The sequence below is a fragment of the Pinus tabuliformis genome, chromosome 8 (assembly GCF_031772625.1).
Source record: "Pinus tabuliformis cultivar Carrire ecotype Pingquan chromosome 8, CPIR1, whole genome shotgun sequence".
NCBI classification, from domain to species: Eukaryota; Viridiplantae; Streptophyta; class Pinopsida; order Pinales; family Pinaceae; genus Pinus; species Pinus tabuliformis.
In genome coordinates this window covers 1,179,698,034-1,179,716,162 of record NC_142294.1, presented here as the reverse complement: position 1 = coordinate 1,179,716,162, position 18,129 = coordinate 1,179,698,034, and positions in this window count along the sequence as shown.

Sequence of the window (18,129 nt, the reverse complement as noted above, 5' to 3'; positions counted from 1 at the left end):
CACTTGGCCATACTTCGCGTTAAATGCACAGAGGTCGAGCTGAGGGTTTGACTTGCATCTCCATCTGAAAGACATGAGTCGGGCTCTTGAAATGGTTCATCATCTCCATTTGAGGATGAATGGTGAAGCGTAGACTGGAAAAAATCGTCTAAAGGAGGCTTAGGTATATAAAGACCTATAGAATGAAAACCCTTAGTGTGTAGAGGTATGTCAAAACCATTTTGGTCAAGAAAATGGTTCCAATCATCCCCAACTTTAACCAATTGATGCCTAACCAAAATACAAATGAAACTGTGATGGAATATTAAGTTCTTATTTTGAAGCTAATAGGAACATTCCATTTTAGTCAAACTTTTATATAGATAGAATGAAAAATTAAGCTTGCGACCAAGGAATACCAACAACAACTTGATATGGTAAATAAATACCAAACTATGTTGATCTTCACATATAATATAACAACGCAAGAAAAGAAATAGGTTTTTCAACTTTGACTTAAGAGAAGTGATAGGTATACCTTTGATGTGGAAAACATTGTCCTTTTTTCAAGAAGTTTTTTCTAGGGGATGTCATGTACTTCACAATTCTTTGACCAACCGGGAGAAAATATGCTTCCATGAGAAAACCTTCATAAAAAATAATTTCCATGTTACCTAGCATGGCTTTCTTCCTATTAAAAGTAGAATCAAAAGATGTGACCACCTCCTTGCTAAAACCTTGAAAGAGTTATAAAAATTCCCACCAGCCCACCTGGCGGAACAATTTCGCACAATCATTGCAAAGGTTTTCATCAGAGATTATGGCGAAATAGGGAGGAGACACAACAAAAAACAACCAAACCCTAGGTTGCAGAGAAACTGGTGAAATAAGGGAAGAGATAATGAAAATGAGCAAGACTAGTATCAATGAAACCCCAAAGAATTTGACACCAAGAAATGAAAAGAGAATACCAGAAGAATAATTGCTTCAAATTATGAATGGCTGAGAGTAGTTGATTGAATACAGTTGGAAGTAATTGGGATCACTATCCTGAAAAGGACAACCAATAACCATAAAACCTAATACATATCCCAAAACAATGATATCAATGCTGTAAACTCCAACTATAACCCTTTTGAATCGAGAGCCTTCATAATATTACCACAATCATGCATTGGAACCTATAGACTTAGGTCAATCTTTTAACGAATAGATTAAATCAAGTTTCATCCATTTAAAACCATAGCATAGTGTCTGTATATATTTACTATAATTATACACATATATTAAAAATCCAAGAAACATAATTAATGTATTTTGGATATGGTATGAAGAGTTAGGGAAAAGATCCAACAAATTGAGTATGGAAGGGCTGCTATATAATCTCTGATTCTGTAGGAGCCATCCTTTAACCCTAACATTCACATACCAGATAAGTAATAGGCCTTGAATAATTGGTTTAAACAAGTGAAAGCAATAAGACTTATAAATTAATAATGTATAAGGGACATATTGACCAATAACGTTGAAAGTAAGTGTTATAAATATAGACACTCGATAAGGTAACCAAAGGCCTATTCTTTCATCAATAGAAGTTGTACATGGAAAAATTATTACAGTGAAATTAAATTAAACTCAAATACTAAAAAATGACAAGCGAATATAAGAGGGCCCATTTATTTTTCAATTAATAAATGGGAGTAGGTTGGCCTAGCAACATATGGGAAATAGGTTGGGCAGGGTTCTGTTTGTTGGAAATGATTTCTTGGTAGGAAAAATTAATTCCAGTAGCCATGCAATTTAGGGCTCTCATTGTAGCACCATTTTAACTATTGACATGGATAAATGACCCAACAACAACACTAGGGATTTCTCTCAGATATGGGGTCCCAATTAGACCTTGCACCATTTGGGGTAAGAGACCTATTTGGATTTTGGCTATGCAACCATACTTGGTTTTGAGAATGTTGTGAGATATATATGATCATCACACTGAGGTGATACAATTTCTAAGCTAAAACTATCTAAATGAAAAATAAGCTAATCTAAGCTATATAACAACTAAAAGATGGATGAAAACTAGGAAGCGATGAGTAAATAAACACATATATGCATAATCAAGGAAACAATTAGAAGATAGCGAAGACAACAATGAATACTTAAATTACTAGAACAAAAAGAAAATAGTCAATATTTTGATCTAATATTTGTTCATTAGTGAAATGTACAAAATTAAAATAATAAACATGTGAGAAAATATTATCTATTCTCCCGATTAGTCTCTGTCCTAGTAGCAAGACATATCAAAGTAAATATGCATAAATGTAATTGTTGAAGAACAGTTGAAAAAAGAAATTGCATGTAGAAATATGGCTTCGACATTGACATTAAAGGATTATCGATATCATAGTAATGAATATAGAATTACTAGCCATAGCTCTATTTGCTAGGAATTTCCAATATTCAAAAGCTTAGAACCCTTCATTCTGAGAGTTTCACAATATTTATAGATTCAATTAATAACTACCCTTTATGATTATTGAACTTCTCTGGGGTATTTTACAACTCTTCAAGTTTTGATTATTTGCAAATACAATAAAGTAAAATGTTTTATTTCTCTTAGAAGTGAGGTTCACAGTGGTTAAAATCTATATGGATCTTTAATTGGGAGTTTCATGATGTCTCCAAGACATGGGGGCTTCACTCAATGAACCTCTCACATATCACATGCATTCATGGAATACTAAACAATACCCTTAACTTGACTACATATTGGAAAACACCTCTAAAAATAACATTATTTAACCCCCTACCAATATGAGCTCAATGCATCTCCCCAATTAAAAAAACTCCTACTTTCACTAGATATTGTAGGTATCCATTTTTTCATTAGCATTTTATACCCCTTTATATTTTTTCATTATCTTTGAGCTACATTTTTTATACCTTCCAATATAAGAACCCTTTACCCCATATTATATGCTCAATATACTATGCCATATTTTGCTCAATATATATCCCCCAATATGAACACCACATGGTATGGAATTTTTCCCCCATTGAAACCCTCGTTCTTGAAGGTAAGCCACCCAAACTTCATAATATGATGCAATCATCTTCATTCGGTTGGGTAGCAAGGTTTTCGTGACTACATGATACTCTAAGATGTTTCTGGAGAGAATGGGCACATACTTCTTTAATGAAACAAGGAAAGAGTTTAGTACCATATCCTCCTTAATAGGATAAAGATGATGCTACTTCAAGTTGTCCTTAATGAGATTAATAACAAAGATACTAAAATAAAATTCATTTTCATTCAAAAATTCCTCCAATTCTATATTTAATTATTCACTCTGGTGGGCTCCAGTATTGTAGCAATAATGCTACAACTCCTGGAGCTTCCTTCTCTAATTTTATCAACCCGGTAGTTCGTAACAAACTTGGAAGCGACGGTGCTGTATGCACAAGTACTAGCTCTTGTCACAACTGTCACTTGATCAGCTGGCACAAGTCCGCTAGGGCTCAAGCCAACTTCTATATGTTCTCAGAAGAAGCTTTTTAAGTGATGAACGAAATCTATCTCAAAGGAAATTAACCTACTTTGCAAGAATGAACTGAAAGCCAACAAAACATGGAAACCCTAGTAAACCCTAGTTCTACCAGCTTAATCCTTATGATGCAATGGTGGGAATGCAACTTCTAAAAGTGATGCCATTACTTCTATTGAGATGAGGTGCATGTGTCTAAACTACTTTCATCTGAAGAGAACATGTTTTTGTATTTTTTCTCAAGTGGTTGGAGTTATTATGACTGTGCTTCTTACTAGGTCTTGACTGTGCAGGGGTAGATCAAGGGGAGGAAGGCTTGGAAAAGGTCAGGAGGACTTCTAAGAGGGTCCAAGGGATCCCTAACATCATTCCACAGAAGTTCACAAAGTTCAGATGCCTGGCAACCGTGTTTGCAAGCTTCTACAGGATGTCTGCAGGGGGTTCTACAGGAAGTTCAAGATTTCTACAGGAAGTCCCGTAATTTCTACAGGATGTTCTGCAATCGGAGTTTTGGGTGATGGATGAGTGAATGAGCTATATGGGTGGATAGGGAGGTAGGAGGGGAGCTTGTGATGGCTTATGGACAGAGAGGTGAGATGGAGAGGGGGTGTGTAAAGCTGGTTGGTCTAGAGGAGGGTAGAGGCAATGGAAGGCTGAAAAGATAAAGCAACATGGATAATAGAAGAGTTGGGAGGCGAATGATCTAACTGGGAGATAAGTAGATGGCTTAGGCACGGCTTAGAAGGATAAGGAAACGATGGAGTGGTGCTGCGCAGTGTAAATGAAACAAATCACCCCTGTCTTGCGTATAACCGAAATGTCATCAACCTACTCTAACTATTTTATTAGAAACCAAAGAAGAGCAATGTCGTTTTTAAGGGAAAATCATGCATGGTGCTGAAACAAAGAGTTATTGCTCAAGATCTAAATACATGGACACTTCTACAAAGTGGAAATATTACGTTAAAGCTTGCATGAACATGTAAAACTGTGTTTTTGGTAGTTGGCACGGTCTGCACTCCCAATCTCTAAACAGAGGTGGAAGTGAGTGTGCAATCAACCCTTTTTTGGAGCTCTGATTAACTCTAATCTCCTTACTCTAATCTAAACTACTGAAAGCAACTTTATCCATAAAACTAACCTACTTAATCACATCAAGAAATTCAACTCAGCAAACTGTGTTTCCAAATGCATGTAAAGGGAAAGAAATACAATGCTGAAAGAAAAGTAACAATACAAGGAAAGGAGGTCTATTGCTCTCAGGTTGGGCCCAACCCTGAGAGCTATAGCTCCTCTAAGAACTCAGAATTGAACTCAAATCTGCCTGCCTTTTATTAAAAGATAATAGTCATAATTCTCATAACATGCCAAAAATGGCTTACAAAAAGCAAAACAGAGCTATAGCTCGTAATTCAGAATCTGCAACAAAGGTTCAAAAGTTCCCATCGAAGGCTACAGCCTCAATATTTATACATTATGAGGGCCAAGCTGGCCTCCTAAATTAGTGGGGCTTGGCTGACCAACTAAAAGTAAACTGCTGTTCCCTTAGAATCCGTTGGCTGCCTTCTAGCTCGGTGGTGATAACTGTTGGAGCTCAGAGTTGTGGGTGGAGATCACGAGGAAGGCCATTCAATGGCGTGGACAACCTTCCTACAAAACCTCAATGCCACCTTGGCTGTCTCCTAGCCTTCATCTGCGTGGTTTTGCTCCATTTAATGTCAAAAAACCTGAAATAAACATGTATTAGCCACCTAGGAATAGTGACTGCCCTTCATTCGTACAAATAACATAAATATACTAAAAAATGATGCATAAGTGATGAAAAATGAAGGGTTGAGCAAGGGTAAATAGGCCAAATGAGCCCAAAATTTTACCAAATTTGGAGCTCATCATCACCCCCTAGCTAAAATATTTGCTCATCCTTGAGCAACTAATCCAGCTCCTCATCCTTCATTGCCTTTACTGCCACCCTTACATCCCAAGCCTCTGTAGTAGTGTCCTCCTTGCTGATATGGAACCTAGCCTTTCTGTTCACCTCTTCCCACTGTTCATTATCATCTTTCTCTGTGCTGCCTTCCATCAATCCTAGCAGCAGTGGTGGGCTTAGCTTGAGGCCAATCCAGCTGGCCTGGAGGTTTTGCATGGATTTCTTATAGAGGGCCACCCGTACTAGAGCTTCCCTCATCCGAGTTGGGGTATGATACTCTCTGATTTTCAGACTGTGGGCCAATGTATTCCATCGGCGGGTGCAAGCTTGGACAGAGTTGTCTCCTAACAGTATCTCCATGTCCTCAAAATGCACTATGGCCTGGGCCTGCTGATCCATATATCTCAATGAAGCTTGAGGGTCGGTGGACAAGTGTTGGTGTGACGAGATTAGTGCAACTGGATCCCCTGGTTCTGCTCTAATTAGCAATGGCTCATTCAACTCTAGGTTCATGACCGCTTTGGCTTCTGCTGCTCTTTTGTCCTCATGGTTCAACCATGAGGCAAATGCCATTAATTGCATATCTCCTAAGGCCGTATTGGGATCCCATGAAATTACATTAGGCAGGGCCAAATTATGGAGGTAGAACTCCGCTAATTTGGCCTTATCCTCTGATGAGCTGGTACTGCATAATTCAGTGAATTGCTGTGGGTCTTGGAGCTGAAAGATACCCCTTTGCGCCAAGGTATTGATTTGAAATTGCAACCATTGGTCTTTCAGGTACAGGCCATAGGATTTGGCCGACTGTCTGCATTGTATAGCATCCATGGCCCAACTGGCCATGTAGGCCAATTGTGCCTCTTTCTGCTGCAGCTATTGTCTGAGAGCTTGCACCTCAATTTGTGCTTGTTGTTCTGCTTCCTGTAGATGCAAGGTTGGCTCCCCAAGACCGGTTTGCAGTTCCTTTTTGCCTTGCTGTTCTGCTGTGGTGTCCCCGGAGGATGTACCTGTTCCTGTCCTCAGCTCCTGTAGCTGCAATCTAAGCTTTTCGTTTTCTTCCTGTAGGAACACTCGTTGGCAATTTGCCACGTGTTTAGCCATGGCTAATTCACTTCTGGCCTCCTTAAGTTGCTCTTCCAAGGGGCCTATGTCCGCCACACCTTTTGATTTGGCTATTTTCATCCACGTGTGTGATCGTACTCTCTCTTCCTCCAATGCAAAGAACAGTGGCACAGTGAATTTTTGTGGTATAATTTTACCAGCCTCTAAGAAGTTGTAATATGAACTCAGACTTGGCTGAGGGCTACGCTCTGGAATGTGCTCTTTTTCTACTTCTCTTGGTGGCTCTACTTTACCCTCCCTCGGTGGTGATGAGGGTGCTTCTCCTTCCATTCTCTCTATTTCCTTAAGTCGGGCTAAGGTTTCCTTTAGAGCATCCTCAGCATCCTGTAGCCGAGCTTTTGAAGCCAATTAGTCTAACCTTTCTTTCCAAGTAGTTTTCTTCGGGCTCCCCCTCTCATATGTGACTGATATCCTTGAGGGGGACCTCTCCTTGGGCGAAGTAGGGGTATCATCTATAGTGATTGGGTTGCTGGACGGAGGCTGTGGCTTGCCCGTATTTACTCTCACACTTCTCCTAGCTTTAAAATATAGAGGGGTCTCCCTCTTTCTCTTCTCCTTTGGCTTATGAGGTGTACTGAGGGCGGCCAGCACGGCTGCTGCCTCCCTTGCAAGAATTTCAACTTTCTTCTCCTTGGGTTTCGCTTTCTCAGGGCTTCCTGTAGAAGACACTTTTTCAGTTGATTTCTGGCTTCCTGTAGAAGCCGGTTTCGGTTTTCCTGTAGAAATAGGTGGCACCACTTTAGGTTGCTTTGCTGAGGGTGTTTTACTTTTTGACTTGGTCGAGGCTGCTGTCGAGGTGCCTTTGCTGATGTGGACCTGCTCAGTCTTGTCCACTCTGCTTTGTAATCTTGTCTCTTTGGCTGTCAACATGGGTGTGTCATCCTTCTCTTTGGCACCCTTTTTCTCTTGTTTCCTCTCTTGCTCTTTCTTCTGCTCCATGGTCGTGGTCTTCTGGCCTTTTTCTTTCTTCCTTGCGGGCACTGACTCCTTCTCCTCACTGCTAGATGAACCGAGCTCTTCGGTCAACATATTTATATCACCATCCTTGGTCAAATTTCTGAAGGCTTCCCATGAGAGAGGAACATTGTATGTGTGGAGCGCATCCTCCACAAGGAGTTTAATGAGTCCATGGTGGGCTACCTGGTCTGGTGTGCCTTCTTTCAACTTGGTGGCACATTCAATCATAGACTGTAGTAGAAAGTAGGGGATACTTAGTTTGTTTTCTATAGGTAGGTCCATCTGATGCCTTAATTCCATGAGTAACCGAAAATGGTACCCATATACAATGCTAAACCGACCTTCGCAGGTGATGTACTTCATAATTTGGAGGCTAACTTCACTCCAAAGTAGCAGTAAGCTGGTTCTACGAACCCCGTTTTTATCTTCTGAGAATTCCTCCTCTGGGGGGAAGAATTCCTTCTTAGTCTTCTGGCCCAATTTCCTCTCTTCTTTATCCCATGGTAAACCCATTGGGAGCTCAATAACTCAGCTGATGAATTGTGGGGTGAGTCTGAGGCTCAAACCCCTAAAGTTGACGGTGGCCAATGTTTTGGATTTCGGCTTCAGCACTTGCAAGAACTCCTCTGCCACCTCATCATCATAGCCCTGCAATTTGTCGCAGAACGACATCCATTGCGCTTGCGTGAACAGCTCCACCACCTCAGGATTCTCTCTTAGCTTTGTTGAGTCGGTTGGTTCCCTTCTGATGAACCCACCCGGCATGGTGAAAAACTGCTACGTTAGCTGGAGGTGGCGAGTGCGGAAGAAAATTGACCTACTGGGACAGAGCGTAGAATTACGCCTCTGCCACGCATATAGTTCACGAAAACTTATCTCCCGATGAGGCTTAACACGGCTTAATTATAACTCACATCCTGTAGGACGACAATTCATGCAAACGGGAGACAATACTTGCAATTTTTTACGACCAGACTGTAGAACGTCGACTCTGCCACCCTCAAAACCAATTGCATGGAAGGTTCAGGCTTACCTTTTTAATCTTCCACCTTTTGACGTGAGGAACCCAATTTCCTGTAGAAGCAGCTTTCCTGTAGAAGCAGCGCACGAGTTCTGGAGTGCACTGTAGTGTTTCTGCGCTCTCTGTGCCACTTAACAGGCGTTCGAACGGCCGAAGGCTTGGAGTGTCGAGCTTCAGAGGAATGTGGATGCTCACTCGACTTCCAAACGGCTGATGATAAATGCGTGGGGTGGCGATCTAGCCAATAGATTTGAATCCGGCGGAATCTGTGGCGCGGGGGTGAGCTGTCCCTGCCGGACCATTGGGCGACGTCACTTAATCATTCTACTACCAGTTCCCTTACTGCTGCATCATTCCCCGCAGATCCGCCGCCGTCATTTCTCTTAAAACGCGCTTCTCCCCGACTGGATGGCTCTCACGTGTGCACTACCCGTTCCTTTTGCCACGACCACCGTTTACACATTCGACTGGACCATTTGACTGGTCGACGTGGCCAGTCGAATGACCATACGACTGCTCAACCCATTCACTTCACACTTTGCAAACATTTCAAAGTAATATCCATGTAATTTGATGAAAGAAAGGGCGAGGCACTTACCTGTGCGGCCGCGACATGATCTTTCAAGCTCTTGGACGACGATGACTAAATTTGCTTGCTGCTGCTGGATTGCACAGGTCCGGAGGTTCCTCTTCACAGGCCGCTAACGATGAAGCTTATGACTCGGCTGCATGTGCCTGCGTTTTCATTGCATGTTGCAGGCGCTTGAATGGTGTACACTCTAGTTGGCTTAACTGCTACGGGACTCCTGCAGGATGTCCTGTAGCAGTTTTTCCTCCTCGGGTGCATGCTGAACGATGAAGGCAGTGGCATCACGATCACGCTCACAGGGCCCTTGGATAGCTGGGATGGGTATTGCATGGCATCTCAACATCTTTTTTTATTTAAAAAAAAAATCGCTTCCTCTTGATAACTCAGTGATTTTCTTTGATTATGCAGGTATCTTTTTTGCATGTCGACAGGGGTGGTAAAGGAGGTGACAACAGTGTGTGAGGGAGAAAATAGTAGCTTTCATGCATCCATATCGGACCTTGGTCATTATATCTCCTCATACCATTAGTTCTGGGCCGTCCAAAACTTCTACAGGAAGTTTCCTGTAGAAATACAAAACTTCCTGTAGAAAGTCTGTAACTTCCTATAGAAAGTCTGTAACTTCCTGTAGAAGACTAAGATGTGATGAAATCGTGCCCATACCTTGGAGAAGATGAGTGTTCTCGGAGGAGGTGCTGGTAGGGTCTCCTGGCAGCATGATATGGATCCTTGTCTTCAAGTTGAGGGACCTCTTCTTCCTTCATAAACCTGCAACCTGCATGCATTACCACATTGTGAACTTGCTGTCCCTGCTTTTTTTTTGTGTTTGTTTTTTCTCTTTTTTTTTTTTTTTTTGAAAGACAGCAGGGGCGCCTCAATGAGGTTTTCACCCTTGCCATCTGCCTCAAGCGCCTCAGAAAGGTTTTCACTCAAGGGTCTTTTTTCAATTTTTTTTTTTTTTTTTTTGAAAGATAGCAGCGGCGCCTCAATGAGGTTTTCACCCCACCATCTGCCTTGGGAGCCTCAGAAAGGTTTTCACCCAAGGATCTTTATTTTTTCTTTTTTTTTTCTCTTTTTTTTTTTTTTAGGTCTTTCAGGGTATGCCCAAAGCAGAGGCAGAACCATTCTCTATGACCAACACTGATTTCTCCACGGTTTTGATGAACTCTTGTCTTGAGAGAGGTTTCCTGTAGATCTTCAGTCGATGCCCATTGAAAAGCGTGGGGATGGCCTCCTCATCAATGGTCCGAATAAGAATAGATCCATTGTCATGACATTTTTCCACTGCATATGGTCCCAGCCATCTGGTTCTCAGCTTCCCCTTGAAATCTTTGTGCCTAGAGTCATACAACAGCGCCCAATATCCTGGCTGGAATTGCTTGTCATTGAGGTGTTGTTCATGCCACACCTTTCTCTGAAGTTGAACCACTTCTGAGTGAAGGAGGGCCTGCATTCAGTGCTCGTCCAGTCCATTCAGCTGTAATAACCTTTCTTGTTGGGCATGGCTGAGATCTAGGTCCAGCTGAGCTACCAACTTCAAAGTGTTGTATTCAAATTCAGTTGACAGCAAAGCTCTCTTCCCATAGACCAGCTCATAAGGTGTGAAGCCGGTTGTGGTCTTCCAAGTGGTGTTGTAAGCCCATGTGGCCTCAACCAGGTGATCTGCCCAATCTTTCCTACTGCTGCTCACCACCTTAGTCAAAATCCCTTCCAATGCTCTGTTGGTGACTTCCACTTTCCCATTTGCCTGAGGATGATAGGGGGTGGAAGTCATATGCTTTATTTTGTGATGAGCTAGTAGGTCTTCAATTAAGTTGGATGTGAACTGGCTTCCTTGATCGGTGACTAGCTCTCTTGGGTAGCCAAATTTGTAGAAGATGTTCTCTCTCAAGAACTCAGCCACCTTTTCTTCTGTTGCTTCTTTGATTGCCTTAGTTTCTGCCCACTTTGTCAGGTAGTCAGTGCACACAATGATGTAAGACCTTTGCCTCGAAGGAGGGTTGATTGGACCCACAAAGTCCATACCCCACTTCTCAAATGGCTCAAGAGTCACTTGAGGTTGGAGAGGCATCTCATCCCTTTGAGTCGGTTTCCCCATTCTTTGGCATCGGTCACATTGGCTGATATATCTTCTGACATCTTGATGAAGTGTGGGCCAATAGTAGCCTGCCTGCAGGATTTTGAAGGCAGTCCTCTTTGCTGCGAAATGTCCTCCACAAGGCCCATCATGACAGGTGAGGAGGATATCAAAGACTTCCTCCTCCCTTACACAATGCCTTAAGATCTGATCAGGGCCAAGCTTGAACATGTTTCCCCCGATCCAAGTAAATGAGGCACTTTTTCTGATGATTCTGCTCTTCTCTCTTGAGGATAGGTGCGGAGGGAACTGTGCTGAAACAAGGTAGTTTGCTATATCAGCAAACCATGGAGAGAGTACTGAAATAGCAAACAGATGTTCATCGGGCATCTGGTCATCCACTGTTCCATCCTCATCTGCAGAAAAGTCCAATCTAGATAAAAAGTCGGCAACAACATTTTCTTTACCTGGTTTGTCAACAATGGTCAAATCAAACTGCTGCAACAAAAGTAACCATCTAATAATACGAGCATTCACATCTGGTTTATTCATTAAATATCTAATTGCAGCACGATCAGTATGTACAAATGTTTGATAGCCAGTGATATAATGTCGGAACTTGTTCAGTGCATGGACCACGGCCAGGAATTCTTTCTCAGTTACAGTGTAATTCAGTTCAGCTTTGGATAAGTTTTTGCTAACAAAGTAAATGGCATATGGAAGTTTTTGTTCAACTTGTCCTAAAGCTGCCCCTATGGCTTTGTTCGAGGCATCAGTTGTGATGTGGAAAGGTAGGGCCCAGTTTGGACCTCTCAAGATTGGGGCAGACACCAACTTGTCCTTTAATTCATTTAGAGCCCTCTGACAATCGTCAGTTCATTTAAACTCCACATCCTTTGCCAAGAGGCCAAACAATGGTGAGGCTAACTTGCTGAAGTCTTTAATGAATCTCCTGTAATACCCTGCTAATCCTAAGAAACTCCGAACATCCCTTACCTTTTGAGGAGGTGGAACCTTCTTGATGAGAGCAATTTGGTTAGGATCCACCTGTAACCCTTGGCAAGAAATGGTATGGCCTAGCACGGTCCCTTCAGTCATCAGGAATTCACATTTTTCAGGAATAAGGGACAGGTTCATCTCAATGCATTTGGTTAGGACTTTTCCCAGGTTGGACAATGCTTCCTGGAAGTTGGACCCATAAGGAGTGAAGTCATCCATATAGATTTCCACTACATCATGGACCAGCTCCGAGAAGATGCTCAAGACAGCTCTCTGGAAGGTAGCAGGAGCATTGCATAGCCCAAAGGGAAGAACTCGGTAGGCAAAGGTACCCTAAGGACAAGTGAAGGTGGTCTTATCTTGGTCTTCCGAGCTGATTTGGATTTGGTTGTACCCGCTAAACCCATCTAGGAAAGAGAAGAACTTCTTTCCTGCCAGTCCATCCAACACTTGATCTATGAAAGGTAGAGGAAAATGGTCTTTCTTGGTAGCTTTTTTCAGTTCTCGGTAGTCCACACAGATTCTCCACTTCCCATTTTTCTTGGGAACCAACACCAGAGAGGACACCCATTCGCTATTTGAGATGGGGTAAATGAATCCGACATCCAACAGTTTTTGCAGTTCTTCCTTGACAATGTCCTTAATGGCTAGATTCATTCTCCTCTGGGGTTGCCTAACCGGTTTACAGTCCTCTTTGATGTATATGTGATGGGTACAGACCGAAGGATGGACTCCTTTCATCTCCTTATAGCTCCAACCAAAAGCATCTAGATGACTGGCCAACAGACTACACAGCTCCTTTTCCTGGGAAGGAGATAGGGAGGAGCTGATTTTTAATGTTCTCTTAGGGCCGAACTCCACATTCTTGACTCTGGGAGTGACAGGGTTGGTCACATAGAGGTCCACTAAGGTGCTGGCTTGGGCATCCTCCACCAATTCTTCTAAGGTCAGTGCACTGGGAGGTGGATTCTGGATCAAGGTCTCAATCAAGTCATCCTCGGTTGGGGGGTCTCTTCTAGTGGTGTCTAGGGTGCACAAAGGTGCTGAGTACACCTCATCCTCTTCTCCTTCCTCCAACCAAAGTGGTAAGTCATGCTCTAATGAGGGTTGGGCAGGAGGGTATAGGACTAGCTGCTTGGACATAGGACCATTTTTGATGGTCATGTTTCCTGCACGGCAACTTATGTAAGCATCTGCAGTGGCTAACCAAGGCCTTCCCAAAATGAGAGGGTATCCAATAAGCTTTTCCTTTGGTTGCAGAACTAAGAAATCTGCAGGGTATTCCCAAGAGTCAACAGAGACCAAGACATCCTCCACAATCCCTTCGGGAGTCATGGTGGAGCGATCTGCTAGTTGTAGGACTGTCGAGGTCTTCCTCAAGGAACCCTGAAGGTTGAGTTTGAGCATGGTATCCCTGGTCATCACATTAATGGCAGCCCCCAGATCAATCAAGGTGTGAGGTATGATGGTGCCATTGATGTGGACATCTACTACAGGACTCCCAGGATCTAGATACTTTGGGCAGATGACTTGTCCCAACATAAGGTCAGACAGTTGTCCTAAGACATTGATGGTTGAAGCATCTCTCTTTCGCCTGCCTGGGTGTCTGAAACACTTTTCCTTAACCAGTTTGTTGTATATCGGTACATCTTTGATGGCTTGGAGAAGTGGAATTTTCACACACAACTGTTTGAGTTCTCCCAGAAGCTCATCCTCCTCTGGGTTGGGTTGTGTGGTGGATGTTAGTCTCTCAGGAAAGGGTGGAATAACCTTTGGTTCACTTTCCTGTTTGTCCTCCTCGTCCTCTGGGGGAGGAGGTTGGCGATCCGGAAGAGTCTTTCCAGATCACAGATTGATCTCCTGGATCTCCACAACATAGGTAGGGCATGATGTTTCCCCAGTGTATACCTGCTGGGCCTGTCTGTTGTTGGGGTTCAGGTTCGGTTGAGCAGGCATTTGAGGTTGCCTTGGAGGAGCAGGAGGTAATGGTTGAGGTTGAACTGGTGGTGGAGGCAAAATGGCGGGAGGAGTGTTGTACTGGGGCCTCCACCCCGACTGAGGTGCATTCCACTGAGGCTGTGGCTGGGCATGTGAGTGATACGAATGAGTAGTGGGTTGAGTAGGATACTGAGGTGGGTAAGACCATGGAGGAGGCACAGACCAGAAAGGATGAGCAGGGGGACCCCAGGAAGGCATAGGAGTAGATTGGTTGGGGCTGTAATAAGCTTGGGGTGCCCCTTGCATCCCCTGCTGGTAAGGTCTAGGTCCTTGTGGCCTCCTTTGGTTGAGGAAATAGAGAGGTTCGATTGGGGCTTCTATCCCTTGATACATGGCTTTAAGCCCAGGTAAGGTTGGACATTGATTTGTGGGATGGTCCTCCTCACAAACGAAACATACCTCAACCGAATGTAATGTACATTTGTTATTAGGGTGTCTCCTTGTACATCTAGGGCAGAAGATAGCCAAGGCCCTCTCAGCTTCTTCCTTCTTCTGCTGGATCCTGAATGTGTCAAGTTGCATGGCAATGGTCTGTCTCACCTCACTCTTGAGATCTTCTAATTGATTTGAAAACTCATGTTTGGAGAAAGGAATACCAGCTAAGAGGAGGTTTCCTCTACCTTGTTTCCGGGCTGCCCTAGAGTGGTTTCTAAACACAGTCTTTATGTCCTCATAAGGCAGTTGGTAAATATCTCCTCCAGCTAACATGTGAAGGGTATCTAAAAGGTCTTTAGGGACTCCTCGGAGCAGGACCAACTTGAGGGATTCAGGGTCAAGTGTGCACCTGGCCCGTTTATAGCTAATTTGGAACCTTTCCTCATAATCCTCTAAGGACTCATCATTTCCCATGGTCATCTGAAAGATTTCTCCCTTGGTTTCCTTGGACCTACAGTAGTCCCGGTATTTAGTGTTGAAAGCTTGCTGCATCTGAGCCCAAGTGGTGATACTGTTCCCAGGTAAGCCCATGAACCAGCGTAATGCTGCATCCTTAAGGGTTGAAGGGAAGAGTTTCAGCTTCTGCTCATCTTCAGTATAGTCATAGGTTCGACAAAGGATAGCAAACTCAAACAGGAAGGTATCGGGATCTTCAGTAGTCAGTCCATGGAAGTGAGGTAAAGCGGAGGGGCTAATGTTCTTCATTTTCATGTCTCCATTGGTCTCTCAGATGGGGAAGGCACCTTCTATTCTCTCATCTTCTCCTCTATTGTCAGCCATAGCTTCAGATGGAATGGTCTCTAATTCTTCTTCTGCTATAGGATCTTCATATATCTCAGGAGGTTCACCTATAGGTTCTTCTGGATCACTGTCACCAAAGAAGAGAGAAGGGTGACTCAGTGATGTGGTGGGGGTGTTGGGTAAGAATTTTCCTGTTTTATCTCGATTCCTACGAGGCATGGAATGGAAATACTTTTGATTGCTTTTGTTTTTTCTCTGGTACCTGCAAAAACTGAAACAGATTGATCTACAACTAACTATCTTGCTGAAATGAAAATGCAGAATTGAAATGAAAGCAGGAAAGAACTAATCTACTTTGCTCAAATGAAATTGCAGGAATGGAAATGCTAGTCTACGCTTGCAGAATTGAAATGCTAATCTATGTTTGCAAAAATGAAATTGTGGAATTGAAACGTTAATCTATGAAAGCAGGAAATGTCTATGCTACTTTTGCAGAATGGAAATGAAATAAACTACTTGGCAGAAGGCGAGAGTAGGAAAATAGAAGAAAAGCAACAATTACTAATACTCTGCCACTTCCCTGGCAACGGAGCCAAAAAGATGGTGGGCTCCAGTATTGTAGCAATAATGCTACAACTCCTGGAGCTTCCTTCTCTAATTTTATCAACCCGGTAGTTCGTAACAAACTTGGAAGCGACTGTGCTGTATGCACAAGTACTAGCTCTTGTCGCAGCTGTCACTTGGTCAGCTGGCACAAGTCCGCTAGGGCTCAAGACAACTTCTATATGTTCTCAGAAGAAGCTTTTTAAGTGATGAATGAAAGCTATCTCAAAGGAAATTAACCTACTTTGCAAGAATGAACTGAAAGCCAACAAAACATGGAAACCCTAGTAAACCCTAGTTCTACCAGCTTAATCCTTATGATGCAATGGTGGGAATGCAACTTCTAAAAGTGATGCCGTTACATGTATTGAAATGAGGTGCATGTGTCTAAACTACTTTCATCTGAAGAGAACATGTTTTTGTATTTTTGCTCAAGTGGTTGGAGTTATTATGACTGTGCTTCTTCCTGGGTCTTGACTGTGCAGGGGTAGATCAAGGGGAGGAAGGCTTGGAAAAGGTCAGGAGGACTTCTGAGAGGGTCCAAGGGATCCCTAACATCATTCCATAGAAGTTCACAAAGTTCAGATGCCTGGCAACCGTGTTTGCAAGATTCTACAGGATGTCTGCAGGGGGTTCTACAGGAAGTTTAGGATTTCTACAGAAAGTCCCGTAATTTCTACAGGATGTTCTGCAATCGGAGTTTTGGGTGATGGATGAGTGAATGAGCTATATGGGTGGATAGGGAGGTAGGAGGGGAGCTTGTGATGGCTTATGGACAGAGAGGTGAGATGGAGAGGGGGTGTGTAAAGATGGTTGGTCTAGAGGAGGGTAGAGGCAATGGAAGGCCGAAAAGATAAAACAACGTGGATAATAGAAGAGTTGGGAGGCGAATGATCTAACTGGGGGATAAGTAGATGGCTTAGGCACGACTTAGAAGGATAAGGAAACGATGGAGTGGTGTTGCGCAGTGTAAATGAAACAAATCACCCCTGTCTTGCGTATAACCGAAATGTCATCAACCTACTCTAACTGTTTTATTAGAAACCAAAGAACAACAATGTCATTTTTAAGGGAAAATCATGCATGGTGCTGAAACAAAGAGTTATTGCTCAAGATCTAAATACATGGACACTTCTACAAAGCAGAAATATTACGTTAAAGCTTGCATGAACATGTAAAACTGTGTTTTTGGTAGTTGGCACGGTCTGCACTCCCAATCTCTAAACAGAGGTGGAAGTGAGTGTGCAATCAACCCTTTTTTGGAGCTCTGATTAACTCTAATCTCCTTACTCTAATCTAAACTACTGAAAGCAACTTTATCCATAAAACTAACCTACTTAATCACATCAAGAAATTCAACTCAGCAAACTGTGTTTCCAAATGCATGTAAAGGGAAAGAAATACAATGCTGAAAGAAAAGTAACAATACAAGGGAAGGAGGCCTATTGTTCTCAGGTTGGGCCCAACCCTGAGAGCTATAGCTCCTCTAAGAACTCAGAATTGAACTCAAATCTGCCTGCCTTTTATTGAAAGATAATAGTCATCATTCTCATAACATGCCAAAAATGGCTTACAAAAAGCAAAACAGAGCTATAGCTCGTAATTCAGAATCTGCAACAAAGGTTCAAAAGTTCCCATCGAAGGCTACAGCCTCAATATTTATACATTATGAGGGCCAAGCTGGCCTCCTAAATTAGTGGGGCTTGGCTGACCAACTAAAATTAAACTTTTGTTCCCTTAGAATCCGTTGGCTGCCTTCTAGCTCGGTGGTGATAGCTGTTGGAGCTCGGAGTTGTGGGTGGAGATCACGAGGAAGGCCATTCAATGGTGTGGACAACCTTCCTACAAAACCTCAATGCCACCTTGGCTGTCTCCTAGCCTTCATCTGCGTGGTTTTGCTCCATTTAATGTCAAAAAACCTGAAATAAACATGTATTATCCACCTAGGAATAGTGACTACCCTTCATTCGTACAAATAACATAAATATACTAAAAAATGATGCATAAGTGATGAAAAATGAAGGGTTGAGCAAGGGTGAGTAGGCCAAATGAGCCCAAAATGTTACCAAATTTGGGGCTTATCACACTCATCCTAACCTATCCTTGAGTTCCAATTAATGAAAGTTTGTTAAT